Below are 15,095 nucleotides of genomic sequence, written 5' to 3'. Positions count from 1 at the left end.
TTTTCCTCTGATATATGAACTGCAGTGTATCTCTGAGTTGGCTCACCCTGTTGCCAGGGAGTTCAAATTCCTCACATCACCATCTCCAGAAACGATCCTTCAGACTGCGGGATCTTGGGGTTAAACCTGTCTGACTGCATTAACACCAGAAACGACACAATAAAAAGACAACGTTCACAGACATCTTGGCTCTTTCAGAAAAATAGCAAATGACAGTTGAGCTATATTTACAGTTCAACTGCTATATTTGTTACAAAAGGAAAAAAATAAGTTTTAGACACAAGATGGACTCTATCACCAACCTGTCTATATTCCAAATGCACTTCAACATTCTGGATAAACTTGAATCTTAAAACTGAATTTAGCCCAGCATGAATCTTAAAACTGAATTTAGCCCAGCAGCAATCTGTGTTCCTGCATTTTGACCTTTAGGTTCTGGTCTTTTCAGCTTTTAAATCTGAAACAGCATGTAAAGACTGAACAAGAGTGAAGATATACATGAAATGAAAAACAGAAGGCCATACCCCCCCACCAAAAAAAAAATACTTGCCATGCAAACATGAAGATTGGAATTAGAATTCTCAAGTAAAGATGGACACATCAGCACACATCTGTTATCCTAGCACTCCTATGGCTAGAAGGGAGGTATGGAGACAAAAGAATTCCCAGGAGCTTAGTGGTCAGTTAGCCTGTTATACAAAACAGCAAACAACACAGAAACCCTGTCTCAAACAAAGCAGAAGATGAGGACTGACCCCTGAGGGCATCTTCTGACCTTCATGCTTACACTGTGCTGCATAGATGCCCTCCCCAAATTGCTTCTGATAACACTGAAGGATCAATGTGAAAAGAAGCTATGCACAAAGGTGAGGTCACTGCCTTGTGTGATAGCTGTGGCTAGAGGTCAGACAGCCTCTATAAAGTGGCCTTCTGTGACCCATTTTGACCAAAAGAACACTGAAAAATCCTTCCTACCTTGAGTCTGTCTTAATAGAGGGACCCATTCTAAATTTTGCCAGGGGCTGTACATCCCAAAGCAGGCAGAAATGAAAGCCCCTGGAAAAGAAGGTGCTATGGGATGGTCTGTATGTCAAATTGCTTTGATTGGTCAATAAATAAAACACTGATTGGCCAGTGGCTAGGCAGGAAGTATAGGCGGGACTAACAGAGAGGAGAAAAGAAAGAACAGGAAGGGAGAAGGAGTCACTGCCAGCCACCACCATGACAAGCAGCATGTGAAGACGGCGGTAAGCCACGAGCCACGGGGTAAGGTATAGATTAATAGAATGGGTTAATTTAAGATATAAGAATAGTTAGCAAGAAGCCTGCCACAGCCATACAGTTTGAAAACAATATAAGTCTCTGTGTTTACTTGGTTGGGTCTGAGTGGCTGTGGGACTGGCAGGTGATAGAGATTTGTCCTGACTGTGGGCAAGGCAGGAAAGCTCTAGCTACAAGAAGGGACGAGTGTGCCTGTGCAAATCAGAGCCAGTCCTGCACTTGTGTGGCAGATATCTTGTTCTGGCTAAAGCTACACCTAGCAGCCATACTTGACTATGTTCCTTCCTAGTCATTTACTAAGTAACACAACCACTATGTGGTACACCCTAAAAAGATACAATTGTTAAGTTTTTGTGTGTCAGTTAAAAAAATAAAAATGAGTTTTAACTAGAATATACACTGACTGCATTCTAAATGTACAGTTATCACATAGTACCCTATAACTGTGTGCAATTTTTATGTTATGAATCAATTAAAAGTGAATTTGAATCAAAACAACATCTACTGAGTTACAGTGGCATACAGAGCTCACTGCACTCTTACCATCTAAATTTAGAACACAGGGAATTTCTAAAAAAAATATAGGAAGTAAGTTGCTTTAACCTAACAAGCTGGTCTTGAAGAAGCAAAAACATTTTTTAAGCGTTATTACATTTGTGTATGTGTATGTGTGTGTGTGTGTGTGTGTGTGTGTGTGTGTGTGTGTGTGTGTTTACATGCATACATGTGGAGGTCAGAGGACTACTTGTTGTAGATAATTCTTGCCTTCCACCATATGTATCCTGGAGATTGAACTCAGGCCATCAGGGTTGCAGGCAAACACCTTTACTCACTGGTCCATCTTGCTGGCCTAGCTGAAGCATTTTATAGGCAACAAACCACATTCTTTGCAATCATTTGTGTAAGGCACACGATTTGAACTGGGATCACATGAAAAGAATGAGCAGACTCTCCAGGTGAGTGACATCAGGTGAGTTATTTACACACGCTGTGCCTGCCTTTCTCACCTGTAAAGTGGGGTGATGATAACAACTCACTCCTAGGACTGCCTGGCAGATGGACAAGGTACCCAAAGCTGAGCTCCCTGAAGAGGCACTGTATGGAGTTAGGGCTGTGGTGTTAGGAGCTGCCCTGTAGCCAGCTTTGCGAGGCACAGGGCTGTCCCACATCCATGGAGGTGCCCAGACTGCTCTTGGGTCTCCTCTGTCTTCCTCAGAGCTTGTCCATTTTATCGGAATTTTATAGAGAAGAGAATTAAACTCCAGCAGCAGGAGGGGGTGGGGTGTTTCCAAAAGGCAGATCCCTGGGTCCTATCTCTGGGACCGACGGTGCTGACAGGAAGAAATACCTCAGGAGTCCGGACAGGGAAGGCAGGGGAGGCCCAGTGGGAAACCAGGGCTGCAATCTGAAGCACGGGCAGGCGTTTAGTCAAACCAGGCAGGAATTTCTGGGCCTCCTCTCGAGTGTGGCAACACATGGCAACAGCATTTCTTCGATATTTTAAAAAATCGTTATTGGGTTCTCAGTCTAAGCCTGAGCACAACGTATTATGTTCTTGATTTTGCTTTAGTGTGGGTTGCAGTTCTAGCAGTTCTGGAAGGGTGTACATTCAGGGGAGGGCAAAGACACACATTCCCATTGGCCTTTGCTTATACATGGACAGAGTGGAAACAGAGAAGATGCTCTCTGGGTGGCAAACAATCCACCCCTTTTGCATAACTTTTGCTCTATTATTATAATTTTTTTCTGTGCCATGGTATCTTATACAGGAAGTCATTAGTAATACAAATTTCAGAATCAAAGAATCCAAGCCATCATTACACTGCAGAATACTTACTCAACAGGTCTTCTAATTGGTGTAGTCATGGTAACAGACTGTTGCAAAGTCTGCATTTGTGTTTTGAAATGGAACACATTGGCTCCGCTTTATATTGTAGTGATGGTGGGGATTTTATTTTTATAGGTCTTCTATTTTATTATTTTGTCTTTCCTATGGGAAAACAGGGTAACAGACAATAATCCACATGGGATCTCAAAGTACAGATTCTTTCTAGGGAGGATAATCAGCTTTTGTAAACCAAAGTCAACTGTTTCTGCTGCCCTCGGTTGACTATTTTACTTGGCCCTTCCTGTCTCCGAAGAACAGAACACTGTTTCTTTTTCAACTGACACAAAGATAAGGTTCTGAAAACAGGAATGTTTTTACTTTTTTTAAAAAAAATAATTATGTTTATATATTTATAAATGTGTGTGTGTGGTATGTGTGATATACCACATATGAATACACATGACCTCATGGGTGCGTGGAGGCCAGAGGACATCAGCTGTCCTGCTCTATAACTCCTTGCCTTCTCTTAAGACTGTCTCCTTCTGAAGCCCTGGAGCTAGGCAAGGGCCAGCAAGCCTCCGAGATTGTCCTGTCTCTGGTCCCCACAGCACTGGAATTACAGGCACGTTCATCCACGTCTGGTTTGTTAATGTGAGCGTTGGAAATTCAAACTCAGGTCTTCATGTTTATGCAGCAAGCACTCTTACCCACTGAGCCCACAAGGTTGTTTTTATTCTGTTATTTCTGTGGCATCCCTGAGAGGGAGTTGGGACTATCTGGTCTCTGAAGAGGTCAAGATAATGTGGGTGGAACTGCCCTGTGTTGTAGAACATGGTCCTCTAAACATGTCAGGCTTTCCATGGCAACAGAGCAGCTCTGAGTACTCTTGAAAGACTTTCAGTATGCCACCTGTTGATCTCCCCATCATAAGAGGAGGGGTTGAGGGGAGTCATTTAACCACTCCCCCTTGTTTTGGAGATTCAAGCCATTCCTTCCTACATCTCCCTTCCAGCTGTATGTAATTCAACTCCAGCTGGGTATGATCCTGTAGCCTTGAGAGGTGACAGAAATGTAAAGGGTGAAGTTCAAGGGGAGAGGAACTCTATCCATGCAACCTCAGGGAAGTCATCATCCATGCTAGGGTGAGACTTTTTGGTGATGCAGTTGTATTTGGGGTCATCTAACGCCTTTAAGTCACCCTTAATACTTGTTATTGTGAGCCCAATAAACTCACTGATTCACTGGGTTGACTTTGGTTTGTTGGTATCCTGGGAGGAGTAGACTTTTGTTCACATCTTCCCTGGGAAACGTTCTTGCAGCACCATGAAATCAACTTGGCAGCTCTTGAGCCTAAAGCCATGGGCACAGAGCAGAGGGATTGAGATACTAGATTTGGCTGTGATGGTAGACTGAGTGGTCCCTATCCAGGCTGCTGCTCTATTTTGAATACGAGTGAGCTATTATCATCTGGAACCACAGGGCTGAGCACTGTGGTGGCTGGAATGATCCCTCAAGCTCCTACTATCGAAGCTTAACTGCTAATGCAGCGCTGCTGGGAGGTGGGGACTTGAAGAGGTGATTTAGGTCTCCAGGGCTCCGTCCTCCTGGATGGATCGGTAGGCTAGTCATTGTTGATGTGGGCTTCCACAGAAAAGATGTGTTCATCCCTTCATTCTGCTCTCTCACACTCTCTTGCCCTCCTGGGTTCTGCCATGGGATGGTGCAGCAAGACAACCTTCACTAGATGCCAGTGCCTGGACACTGAACACTCTAGCTGGCAGAACTTGAAAAATACACTTATTTTCTTTGCAATCTGTGACCAAATTGTTGAGAATGAATCCAGAAAAGCCCCTGTTAAAGATTCCAGAGACAGGGGTGAGAGCTGAGTGACTCTTGGAGGGTTGGTCCAAAGGTGGGCTGAATTTATTCCTCCACCAGGGCAAGTGGGGCCATCCTGTGCTAAGACCATCTCTTCTAATGGTCTACCAGAAATAAGACACAAGTCTAATGCAACAGGGCTCCTGTGATGGCTATTCCTGGTTGTCAACTTGACTACATCTGTAATTAAATAAAGCCCCAAAGTGGAGGGACATACCTGTTAAGAATTTTTGCTTACTTTGAAGTGGGAAGATCCACTTCTAATCTGGATCTTTGAGGTTGGAAGACACACCTCTAATCTGGACCACACCTTCTGCCAGAAGTCTACATAAGGACAATGCTCTTTGCCTGCTTGCTCTTGCCTCACTAGCTTCTTTTTGGTTTTTTGAGACAGGGTTTCTCTGTGTAGCTTTGCACCTTTCTTGGAACTCACTCTGTAGCCCAGGCTGGCCTTGAACTCACAGAGATCCACCTGCCTCTGCCTCCCAAGTGCTGGGATTAAAGGCATGTGCCACCACCGCCCAGCAAAGCCTACTTCTTAAGAGTTCCTGCCTATACTGAAGACTGGCTGAGACATCTAGCCTTATGGGCTGAGCAACTACTGGATTCTCGGACCTTTCGTTCATAGGCAGCCACTGTTGGATTAGATGTACCACACAGCCTGAGAGTCATTCTAATAAATCCCCTTTCTCTATACAAACAAATCTCAATTCTGTAAGTTCTGTTACTCTAGAGAATCGTGACTAATACAGTTCTACACAGCAACTCTAAGAATCTAACTTATGAGGGCAATTCTATGGTGATAGAAGACATTATAAAACATTACAAAATAACCACACAGCATTGACAGCATACACAAGACCTATGCAAGTTCAAGCCAGACAAACTCCCGACATGGAGAGGGGATGTGGGCATGAAGTCCCACCCCTAGCTGTGGCAATTGAGAGAAGCTGCTGGGAGAGGAAGAGTCAATTTTCCTCAATGGCGTGGCTCCTTGTAGGTTGGAAATGCTCCAATGGATGGCATAGAGCACAGAGTATATGGGCAGAATAAATTAGAATTGAGAGAGAGAGAGACAAAGACAGAGACAGAGACAGAGACAGACAGACAGAGACAGAGAAGCATGGAGAAAGACAGAGAGATAGAGACAGGGACGGAAATATATTTTCAGGACAAATCAGATCCTCATAGTTTCGGGGTCTGGTGATGGAATATACTCTAGAGTGGTTTGAAAATCAAATTTCACAGTCCCAAATCCATGTAAACTGCTAAGACATCCAGAAATAGTGAATGAGTGATGTGAAGCCAATAGAAGTCACTTCCTTGAATCAAGTATTAAACAAAAGAGCCCGGCTCTCACACACAGGAGTAAACAGATGACATATTTTCGTCATAGAAGGACAAACACATTTTCTTGTGTTTGTGTGTAGTAACAGCCAGGAAAGTCATACATTCTTTGTAAGACTCCAAAGCCCCCTTCCTAGTAGAATATGGTTGTCTTAGTCCACGTCTATATCACCCAGAGGATGGAAGCAAGAGCGGTCTGTACAGGCAAAGCCAGGATGACTGAATAGCTTCTCAGAAGAAACTATGAGCTGTGGGGATCCCTGAGCCTAGAAACACCCACCAGCACCATTGCTCATGATGGTCTCCATTAATTTAGACGCCTGTCTAGTTAGACACAGCCCTAGTTGACATACAGCGGGAATTTGCCACTGTTTGGCAAAGTGTTTGCACATGGGCTAAGCAGAGAGTTCATGAAGCCGAAGTCGTCGACCAGACACAGGAGAAAGGCTCCTTCCCAGGCCACCCGCAGTGGGAGTCCCACACAAGACATTAAAAAAACCACAGAAGCGAGCCATTGTTCAGGCCTCAGGGCATCACTTAAGCTCAGTTACTCAGTGTCGGCATACGACAGGAATAGCGGGAGGGGAGAGGAGGTGGACGGTGAGGCTTTCCAGGGGGAAACATGGTCTCACCGTTCCCAAGCCCTAGGTAACTAGATACGCTATTCAGCCGATTTACAGTGCATTTCCAGAGGTTCTGAAGTCATCTTAGAAGACACAGATTATTAGACAAATTGGTTGGGAAGTTGCCTAGAACATAAAAGAGGAAAGGAAGAGTTTAACAGGAGCTAGTGAGGAGCAAGTGTTGAAAGCCTCTGTCAGTGGGCTACAGGAGTGAGTGTGGTCCCCTGTTATCCATGGTTTCACAGTCCACAGCTTCAGTTACCCACGGTCAACCTCACTCTTCCCAAATTAATTAGAAAATTCCAGAAACAGGCACTAGTAGGTCAAGGTATATAACGTTCTGAGCAGTATGATGCTATCTCACTCCATCGGACCTGAGGTGGCTGCCCCCCATTTCCAGGGTGTCTACACTGTCTCTATTTGCCCTGGACACTCAGATAGCCCAGTCCCCCAGCGCTGCGCTCCGGGAACCTCTATCTGACGTTATAATGGAGCGCGAGAGCACTGACATGGAGGATCCGGATGCCAAGGAGAGAAACCGCCACGTGACAGTGGAGAGATGGAGACGGCTCTCTAGGAAAGGGTGTGAGCTTGCCGTGTAAGCACGAGGGTGTGAGTTCACGTCTCAGAACTCAGGGAAAAGGAAGCCGGGCACAGCTGCGCCCACAGCTGCCACCCCAGCACTGCAGAGGGCAGGGAAAAGAGGGTCCCTGTGGCTTGCTGGCCGCCAGCCCCACCCTTGCTTCAAGGTGGGGGGTGACAGAGGAAGACATGCGGTGTCCTCCTCTTGCCTCTGCACAGGCACATGCCTGAACACACACTTACACACATACCACACACAAATATACCACAGTCACACACATGGGCACACACGACATTTAAAAGACTAAACATTTTCTAAAGGCGAAATAATATTTTATCACTATATCACTATACTTATTCAGTTCTATTATTAGTTATTATAGTAGTCTCTTACTGTGCAATTACAAATTAAGCTTTATCACTGCTATGTCTGTATATATGGAACCCATGCTTCCAGACACTGAGGGTCTCAGAACCCATTCTGCATGGACAAGGCGGGACTGCTGCCTTGAAGCCACAGGTTAGGATTAATTGAAGAAATACCCACGTGGAAACTCTGCTAATTTCATCTTTACTAAGACACAGAGGAAGGAAATAATGACTCAGGTTTCTAAAGCCACCCCCTAGTGGGACCCAAGGCTCTGCTTGGCTTATCTTGAATGGGACAAACCTGTTGGCCGATAGCAACTACAAACTCCTATGAGGGTACGTCCACTGGACTTTCCTCCTGAAACAGTGAGGTACACTGAAAGGAGGACAGAGAGGGCCAGCGAGCCCCAGCCCCCATCCCCAGCTCCCCTGCTTATGTGCTGGAGGTTTGGGTTAGGTGGCTTAATTGCACTGGTTTCACTTTTTAAACGTGTGCAAAGGGTGTGAGAAGAGCAAACATTTGGGATGGTTGTGAAAATCAGCAATAATTTCTGTAAGCCACCGAGCATCCCATAATGACAAAAAGCCATTCTACACTCGCCTTTGCTGGGTTTTGCAGCAAAAGTTGAAGATTTACCTTGAAATGGAACAGATAATAGGAAACACAACAGTTCTTCGTAGTTTGTGTTGTCTAAGCCATGTTATGTCTAGGCAGCTGCAGTGTGGAAAATTCTCAAAAGGGCATGATGCATAATTATGGCAGCTCCAGTTTTGCAGCAGCCTGGAGAAGGTCACTTGGGTTGGTGAACAGCCACAATATGCAACACATTAGGAAGGCATCTTCAGTGACAGTGAGAATGGGTATGTTAAATTACAGGCTGGTCACTATCTGGTGTCCTGCCTGAAGCAGCCTTTGCACCAGCAGCTTGCATACACACTATTCAATCACTATGTTAGAAGATTGTATTAAAACAACAACACAAAAAAAACTAGAGGTTGGACACAGGGCCTCTTGAATGTTGGTAAGCTCTGCTACTGAGCTATATATAGCCTGATATTTTTTTATTCTGAATTGCTTGAAGCAAGTTTCAATTACGAAGACCTTATCAGAGAGAGAGAGAGAGAGAGAGAGAGAGAGAGAGAGAGAGAGAGAGAGAGAGAGAGAGAGAGAGAGAGAGAGAGAACAACCTAAGATTTCTTGTGAGGATCTAATTCAGTACTTTACTTGCCTCTCACAAGTTGCAAACCATACAGGCACAGCTACACAGCTTTAGCTGGGCCATTGCTTCCTGCCAAGGCAGCTCTCGGGGTCTTCTTTCTGACTGCAGCAGGAGTGCATGGATTATCAAAAACTCCTGCTGTCTTATACTGGACAGTCCACTTTTTTTTTCCCTCACCTTGTGTAATAGGTAGAATGTTTGACCTCCCTTGGGATTTTTTCCCATCTTTGGATGCTTGGTGTTTTGGTAGAAAATATATAACCATATTCTAATGAATTTGAACTTGCCTGCGTGAAGAACAAATTATCTTTTGTTGAGTGTCAGGGAAAAAAATCCTATACTTTGTGAACCATTTCACTTCATAACCACATGATTTGTTTAATCTGCTTTTGTGCACACTGGCACGATTAAACATATTCCTGGGTTGAGGGTTCACAATGGCAGAGAGATTGCCTGGCATGAGAAGGTCCTAGGTTCAGTTTCTACCATGGGAAAAATTCCTACCCGTTTCCCATGGTAGGAAGTAAAACCTGGTTGTCAGTAAACAATAGGACGGGATACCGATTCTTTCAAGTGCGTCAGAATTTTCTTTATGTTCTCTTCAGTTCTGTACTCAGTTCATTGGTTCACCCAGTAAACACTTACTGGATGCAGGCTGTGTCCCAGCCGTGGTGACAGACACTAGAAATAATAATTCCAGAAGGATCTCTTCCCAGACCTGGTGACCATTTGGTAAATGAATGACAGGTAGTGCCAAGAAAGATGTGAAAGGATGGAGCAATGAGGATCAAGAGAGGATGATGCTCTTGTAGCCAAGCAGCAAGCAGTCTCCTCTCCTCATGCTGTGTACCGAACCAATGACGTCATTATCCAAGTGCCAAGACACAGCAAAGGTCTGCAAACACTCGCCGAGGTCTTATGGCTTTGTGTCCAACACAAGGAATGGAGACTCTCTTTGAAAGGTACCAGGAGACACCATGGATATTCACGTGGAATCAGATTTGGACGTCTGGAAGGTTCTTCTTGCTGTGGTGTAAGACCAAGGAGTCAGGGAGGATCCTCGAAGGGACTTGGGGGAGAAACCGGGTGGGGGTGGGAGGGCCTAGAAGTAGCAGTACAGATGGGAAGGCAGGGTGAGGACTGACTGGGGAACTGCTAAATGACCGAGGGGAACTGCGATCTAAAGTGTTTCTCAAGACTCGGATAACTCATTGGGAGAATGAGGTATTGGTAATACCATTCTCTGAGGTCGAAGGGAATGGAAGAAGGCTAGGTTCCCTCCACAGCAGGCAGGACAGTGCTTGGTTCCTGTCCATCCAGAGTATGACATGTCTTGATCTTGAAGCACAGGTATAAATGGACCATTAGAGATTGATGATGATGTAAAGTCAAATCGATGCTGGGCTACTTAACAAGGTAGTTGAAAATATTCTTCTTAAGGTATTTCTTTGTGGAAATCCAGGAGAAGGTGGATGAATAGATTAATGAATACATAAATAATAAAAGGTTTCACTGTAGAATAATACATTAGCACAAAGAGCTGAACATTTTCCCATATGCTCATCTACTATTATTCAACATGTGATTTTAAGTATAAAATACCAACATCTTGAAAGATGAATTATTTTAAAATCTGTACTAGTCACACCCCTTCATACATACTGCATTTATTCTCAGGAGGAAACACACTCAAAGGGTAAAGGGAAAGGAAACCATTTCCCTAAATGAGGGAAAGACCGGGCCGGCCATCTGGCTGACATCCAGGCCAGAAGTTTTGAGACAAATCCCAACTAATCCACCTTTTACCTCGGTTCTCATTGAAAGTCCCACCTTTGACACAAGGAACCTTACATGCACCACAAAGTGCCCTAACATTTGTTAAATATTGGATTCCATTCTATGTGAAAAATGACAACCTTAGGGGACTGCAGAGACATGTATTAGTGTATTAAAGGGGCACAAAAGGAACCCATGGGAAGTATAAAGGAATGATGGGAATTTCTGCTGGAAACTGGAGGGCCAGCAAGATAGCACAGCCTGTAAAGGAGCTTGCAGCCAAGCCTGATGACCTGAGTTCAAGCCCCAGGATCTACCTGGTTCATGGAGAAAACCAACTCTGAAAGTTGTTCTCTGACCTCAACAAGCATGCTGTGGCATGCTCATGGACTGGCTCTCTCTCTCTCTCTCTCTCTCTCTCTCTCTCTCTCTCTCTCTCTCTCTCTCTCTCTCTCTCTCTCTCTTTCATTTGCTAGTGCCCCTTGGAAACAGCAATTTTAATCTGTTGAAATGGCACAAAGGAAGCAAATGAAAATGGTCGCCCCCCCCCTTTTGTTTTCTCAGACAAACTCTATTTGGCTGGCTTCTGCCTAGCTCTCCAGGCTATATTCTGCTCCCTGGATGGAGACAGCTTTCCCTAGGAGGGCGACTCTGCTTGGTGCGTGTACCGTGTACCCATGTTCATTTGTCTGGCATCTAAAAATTAGAACACAACAAGCTTCTAATCATCACTTGTTAATTTGAAGCAAAAAGAATTCTTTTTTTCCATTGAAAGCAGATTGTAGCTAAAAAAAAAGAAAAAGAAAAAAAAAAGAAAGAAAGAAAGAAAAAAAACCCCAGCATTCTCCAAGGTCATATGCTGTTGGCAAAGCTCAAGAAATCCTTGTAGTCCAACTGGCTTACGTTCAGCTGTGTTTACTTAGACCTAACTTGACAAAGTCTGCCACTGGTTATCCAGAGCAGTCATCTGCCCTCAGATAAATAGATATTACACAAACTTTTGGAGGGAATGGCATTTGGCCCCCATAATTCTGGAATAATTTACTATGTACCCTCAACCTAAAAAACACCAAAGTGATTCACAGTATGTTTTTTTGCAAAAGAAACATAAATACTTGGTATTACAAAGGGAGCCGTCTCCATGACCTTTATGGATGTTGGATGATTTACTAGTGAGGCATGGGACCACTTTGGAAGGTGTGGCGCAGTTCTGCTGCAGGCAGCTGCAGGCAACATTTATTTCAGTCTTTTCAATAACCATCCAGATTTCAAGGAATTTCTGTAAACAAGCTGTCACTTAAAGAAAATAACTTTCCATCAAGTTCTGCACCAAACCCCAGAACAGAACATGCATATGAAATAAGAATTGAGTAAATGACTTCCAGAGGCGTCTTGGAATCGTGTTTACACCAGGGGCAGAAGGCGAACCCTCCAGGTCTTACCGCTGTATCTGACACTAAAGGCAGATTTTTGCTTTTACAGTAACATAAACCATTTCCTTTGCATCGGCTCTGTTCCTAATTAGACGAGAATTTTCTCTGGCCTATCATATTTACATTGCCTGTTGTCAGATTTGCACACCAAAAGATATACAAGCTTTCCTCTCCAAGCTGAGACGGAAGCGAAGATGGAAGCACCTCTATTCCCCAGTGCTCAGTCAACAAATCTGTCAATCAAGAGACGTGTCCCAGCAGTGCTATTGTTAACGGTTAGCTCCATGGACATAGGGAGACGGGGAGTGTCTGAAGCGTAACAAAGGAGAGAAGTCATAAACTGGACACAGACCACCATATCCCTGGATGCTTATTTTAATTATAAAACTATAAAGAGGGTCTCCCCACCCCCACCTCAGAAACTGCTCTCTTCCCTGACACTTGCTGTACTACTTACTGGGTGAACAAAGCCCTTTCTGTGGCATGGGGGTCACAGTCACTACAGCTCTCACCAGAGCGACATCTGTGAAGCTTTGAGTTCCGATTCCTTTTGATGAATCATTGTGACGGCTTTGACTTTTACCCTAACTTGCAAACTTCGCTTAGACAAGCATTCTGTAAATTGAGCTAAGGAGGCGATCGCTCTGCTACCCCGGAGCAACAGGATTGCTGTTGCATTTCGATCATGGAGGCTTTTCAAAAGATCGTCTCGGCACATTCCCACATTGTCTTCCCTCATGCTTTTGCTCTGAGGTCCACACTAGATGAATTTTCATATATGATGATATGTAAAGGTGATATATATAAGATGATACATATGGATGATAGCACTATAAAATATTGTATCTATAAATATATAAGACTATAAAAGATCATACATGCCTACATATAAAAGAAGGTATGTGTCTTCCTGTGTGCTTGCCTTTAATATCAGCAAACAAATCTGCAACATGTGTGGAAGACGAGAACACCATCCTTATGGCCATTTCTTTGAGAGAATGCAGTGAGGCCTCATTCAATTTTAATGTAAAACTGCAGTCTTCCCAGATCTAGAAGATTCTTGAGATTCTAACTATAGTCATAGATCCAGATTTAGATTTAGGAAAATGAGGGCCTGTGGACTCCTCTCTGGAAGAATAGCCATGGGAGAAAGCAACCCACAGGCCAGCCAGCAGGGTCAAGGCTGCTTCTGCTTCAGTTTTACAGCATTGCTGGACAGCCTGGGAGCTGTCTCAAGGGAGTAAGGTGAGTGGGGAGGAAACGTGGAGACTAGCAAAGGAGTAGTCATTCACCATGCCAGGAGCGCTAAGAAGGCAGTGGTATGCAAAACTCAAAGTAACTAAGTTCTTTAACAAGTGAAGAGCCCTCTTGCTGGCTGGTTGCTTATAAAGAAAAAGTCAGTTGTCAAACTGGACCAGGCCACATAACTCCAGACAGAAACCTGATATTGACACTCACTCACAAAAGGAAACACAAAAATCCTATGTATGCAAATTATTTTCCATTCATTGAGACTGTCCCGAGTCAGAGTTGTGTCTCAGACGGGAAATAGACTCAAGTCCATTCTCTAAAACCATTAATTCAGAAGAAAAAGCCATGAATCAGTAACCAGGATTAGTCTGCTGAATATCTGCGTGCGACCAGAGGTCTGTGACTTTCATAGTATTAAGCAATGCTGGAGCAGACATCATAAAACAAGAACAAAATCAAAGAAAAGAAAAAAGGAAAAAGAAGAAAAAGAAAAGCTTCCCAACAAAAAATGTGAAAAATCTCCTCTATTTTCTGGTTTCATTTTTTCCCGGAATTGAAACACCACAAAGTAACAACCCCCTGGCACTCCTGCCTCCAGCTCACTGGGGAAGAGCGGAGATACAGGCACATTTTTATTTCACTTTTTTACAAGAAGGTGACCAACATTTTCTTAACCTCGCAAGAAGCTCCAGGTTTGGAATATGTCTTGGTTAAATGTCGGCACAGGAATTCACTCATCGTTCAAAAACCATTTTTTTTTCCTTCCAAACTTGGAGTGGACGTAGAAACTGTGTGGTGAGTGGAATTACAGAAAGGCTCAGGGCCACAAGGTGGAATCCAGCTTTTACAGTTCCAGAAAGAGAAGTATCCACAGGGGGAGGAGGGAGACGGTGACACACAGCACTGCCAAGGAGCACTGGCTGTCAAGGTCGTGACCTTGTCTGACCCTTGTGATAGCTTCGTGAGACACTTTTATTTTCTTCATTGTATGTACATAGATAAAAACAAACCAGGGCAGTTAGATGAACTTGCTAATGTTTTTTTTTTGGTTTTGTTTTTTTCGAGACAGGGTTTCTCTGTGTAGCTTAGTGCCTTTCCTGGAACTCACTTGGTAGCCCAGGCTGGCCTCGAACTCACAAAGATCCGCCTGCTTCTGCCTCCCGAGTGCTGGGATTAAAGGCGTGCGCTGCCACCGCCACCACCGCCCGGCCAAGCTTGCTAATGTTTTGTAGTAAGTAAACAACAATGGAAAAACTGGAACCCAGCTCTCCCAGACCAAAACCCATAATCTTAGTGGGAGTGGACTGTGATTGAAGCTCCCAGGCTGCCATCTTACAGGATTCGGAAATACCCCAAGCACTGCTGCTGCATCCAGGGGAAAAAAGTCATCATTTTATTCCTGATATCTAGACACAATACAAACTGTGATCAACATTTTTTTTAACCTGCTGAATATGAATAAGAAGTCAGAATCAGAGGAGTGACCCTAGCCCTTCATTCTATCGCT

General features: G+C 44.1%; 1 protein-coding gene across 1 annotated transcript in view; it reads right to left on the bottom strand.

Annotated features, from left to right (window-relative positions):
• The window catches only part of Mkx (mohawk homeobox), a 69,281-nt gene that overhangs the window by 11,277 nt on the left and 42,909 nt on the right, over nucleotides 1–15,095 (bottom strand). The window lies entirely within an intron of this gene.

This window comes from Peromyscus maniculatus, chromosome 5, assembly GCF_049852395.1.
Source record: "Peromyscus maniculatus bairdii isolate BWxNUB_F1_BW_parent chromosome 5, HU_Pman_BW_mat_3.1, whole genome shotgun sequence".
Lineage (NCBI taxonomy): Eukaryota > Metazoa > Chordata > Mammalia > Rodentia > Cricetidae > Peromyscus > Peromyscus maniculatus.
The sequence above is the reverse complement of the archived record's forward strand: the minus strand, read 5'-3'. Positions and strand labels throughout refer to the sequence as shown.